The 3,345-nt window shown below is 37.2% G+C and overlaps 1 non-coding gene across 1 annotated transcript; it reads left to right on the top strand.

The window, feature by feature from the left end:
* Positions 1–2,858: 2,858 nt before the first annotated feature.
* Positions 2,859–2,965, top strand: LOC131143646 (small nucleolar RNA R71). Its single transcript, XR_009133628.1, has one exon. It is a non-coding gene; the product is annotated as a small nucleolar RNA R71 (small nucleolar RNA).
* Positions 2,966–3,345: the final 380 nt, after the last annotated feature.

Here is a 3,345-nt window from a genome sequence, read left to right as displayed (position 1 = left end):
TATCTCCCTACTAGATGTCACCTCTAGGCTAGCAATTCAAAAACCAAACTAGGGTATAGAGAATACCCAGAAAAAAAAAAAAAAAAGGGAAAGTTGAGTTTTATGAACTTTGAGTTGACATAAAAAACTCAAAAGAACGATAAATGGCTCAACAGTACCTCACAAGATGTCATAGTAGCCACGAGCACTCTTTCAGTGTTCACAAGGAACACTAAGCGCTGCAAGTCATGTGAACGTGTATTTTTTTAAGCCTCAAGAGATACATGTAGATACAAGAGTTTATACAGCCCGGTTAACACAATTGAACTACCAATCAACTTTCAATGAGTTACGATTCCTAGTTTAGCCATATAACTACAAACTACAAAAAAATGACCCAAGTGTGTACTCCTAGGTTGTATACAAGTATATGAAGCGCATCAGTAATGTCATGCATAGCCTAATAATCCATATTCACACTTTTTTTTTTTTTTTTTATGTTATTCAAAAATGAGAAAGAGTGAAGAAAAGGAAGAAACTTCCCTGGCTTTTTGGTGAATCCATCGAGGAATTAAATTTTTAGCTCTGTACTCGTGCCAAATAAAACTGCATAAAAAATGTAAATGAGTCAAAAGTGACTAGATAAATAAATAAAGTAAGAAATATAAAAGAAATAAAAAAAAATTAAAACTCTTTGGGTTGCCTCCCATAAGTTCTTGTTTTAACGTCTTCAGCCAGATGTTTCAATCTTCATCAACCAGAATCTCCAAGAGGAATAAATGCACAGTTCCTCTCCATTTGTTCTCCATAGTAGTGCTTCATTCTCTCACCATTAACTTGGAATATATTCCCTGTCTCGTCCTTCAAGTTTATTGCTCCAAATGGGAAAAATTTGTCAATTGTATATGGACCTGTCCATCTTGATCTCAACTTACCCAGGAGGAGTTTTAATCTTGAGTTGGAGAGTAGAACTTGTTGTCTTGGAGCAAACTCACGCCTAAGAATCTATTTGTCATGCCACTTCTTCATCTACTCTTTGTAGATTTTTGCATTTTCATACGCATCACCTGAGAACGCATAACGAAGATGCTCATGAAATAGGTTACTGCATCTTTTCTTTAGAGATTATAGAATCCATCTTGCTACCATAGGTTCTAGCCTCCCCACACACTGCTATGTTGTAATCTGCTACAAGGATCGTTCTAGGTGATCAACTAGTACATCTCTTTGAAAGAATTTTTCTACACCTCACTGAATGACATCTACTCGAAAACAAGTGCTTGGATCTTCTGGGATTCCCATGTCTTGGTAGATGTTGAACATAACCTCTTCCTTATCCACTCTTAATGTTAACTCACCCTTTTGAACATCAATTAAAACCCTTCCAGTGGCCAAGAATGGTTGGCCAAGAATTAGTGGAACTTCTTGGTCTTCCTCCATACCTAATACCACAAAATCAGCAGGAAAAATAAATTTATCCACCTTTACCAATACATCTTCTATGATTCCATGTGGATACTTAATGGATCGGTCTACTAGTTGCAAAGAAATGGTTGTTTCTTTCATTTCTCCAAATCCCAATTTCCTGCAAATAGAGAATGACATTAGATTAATGCTAGCACCAAGATCACATAAAGCTTTATCAAAAAATGAATTTCCAATAGTGCAAGGCAACGTAAAACTCCCTTGATCTTTTAATTTTTGAGGTAATTTCTTTTGAAGAATAGCATTACATTCTTTTGTAAGCTTCACTGTTTCAATCTCCTCCAACCTTTTTTTCTTTGAAATGATGTCCTTTAGGAATTTGACATAGTTTGGCATTTGTTCCAAGGCATCTGCAAAAGGAATATTGATGTGAATTTTCTTAAAAATATCCAAAAACTAAGAAAATTGCTCATCTAATTTTTTCTTTTGAAAATGTTGAGGATAAGGAAGTAGAGTAGAGAGAATAGGAGGATTGTCAGGAAATGAAATTGCTAGATGCATGTCAGTCTCTCCTGGTGTATCATCCACAATCTCCACTTCTTCCCCTTTATTCTTGCTTTGACCATTATTTTCAGTTGTAGCTGTGAACATGGTTTCCTTTGCTAGTGATGTCTCAATTTCTCTTCCACTCCTAAGTGTGATGGCCTTGCATTGTTCCTTTGTGTTCACCTTTGTGTTTCTAGGAAAAGGTCCTCTTTGTTGGGAATATATGGTAATGGCCAGTTTCCCGATTTTCGTTTCAAGATTCTTCATGGCAACTCCCATGTTGTTACAATGAGTCTCAATGTTATCTAGTCGTGCATCTGTCTTTTTAAACCTTACTTTTGTCTCCTTAACAAAATTTATCATGGCATCCTCAAGTGACATCTTCTTCTCACCTTAATGACTATCATGTCCTGGAGGAGGTTGCATCACATTCCTTCTATTTCCATAAGACAAATTCTCATGATTTTAAAGCAAATTCTCAAGATTTCGAAGCCCTGGATGGTAATATTGTGGCAAAGGATCACCATGATAATTGTTGTTCCAATTGTTGATGTATTAAACCTGTTCTTGACTTGCTCCATTGCTCAGATCTATCCTACTTTTAGCTGCCCCATATTCTGCACTTTGTGGCATCCTTTGGGTGGTTAAAGCTTAAATCTAATGGGATAGAGAAGCAACTTGAGCTGAAAGTGCAGTAAACGGCTCCAAATCATGAATTCCACCAACTTTCTTAGCCATAGTTCTCTCGATTGGTCATTGATAGTTATTTGAGGCCGTTTCTTCCAAAAGAGCAGTAGCACCCTCAGGTGTCTTTGACATCAAAGTTCCCCTAGACGTAGCATCAACTAAAGTTCGAGTTTGCCCATTTAACCCATTATAGAACACCTGAATCTATAAAGAAATCCGGCAATCCATGTTGTGGGCAGTGTTGAATCAAATACTTATACCTTTCCCATTCTTCACATAGTGATTCAAAATCATGTTGCTTGAATTGACCAATCTCACTCCTGAGTTGGGCTATTTTTGTAGGTGAAAAGAATTTAGCCAAAAATATTTCTGCCATGTCCTACCAACTAGTGATACTCGGTACTTGTAGAGCCTGTAGCCAACCTCTTGCTTTGTCCCTCAAAGAGAAAGGGAATAATCTCAGTCTAATGGTGTCTTCAGTAACACCATTGATCTTCATAGCATCACAAATCTCCAGAAACATTGCCAGATGGATATTGGATAATCAAGTGATGATCCACTAAATTAGGCCTACTGTACCATGCTGATCAATGCGCGTTTGAGCTCAAAATTGTTGGCATTAATAGGCTGGCGTCTGATACCCGAATAGTTGTCATTCAAAACTGATCGTACATAATCCTTCAAGGCACGTGGCTGCGCATTATCTTG

The sequence above is a fragment of the Malania oleifera genome, chromosome 11 (genome assembly GCF_029873635.1).
Source record: "Malania oleifera isolate guangnan ecotype guangnan chromosome 11, ASM2987363v1, whole genome shotgun sequence".
Lineage (NCBI taxonomy): Eukaryota > Viridiplantae > Streptophyta > Magnoliopsida > Santalales > Ximeniaceae > Malania > Malania oleifera.
Note: the sequence above shows the minus strand (reverse complement) of the source record. Positions and strands in the feature narration are given on the sequence as shown.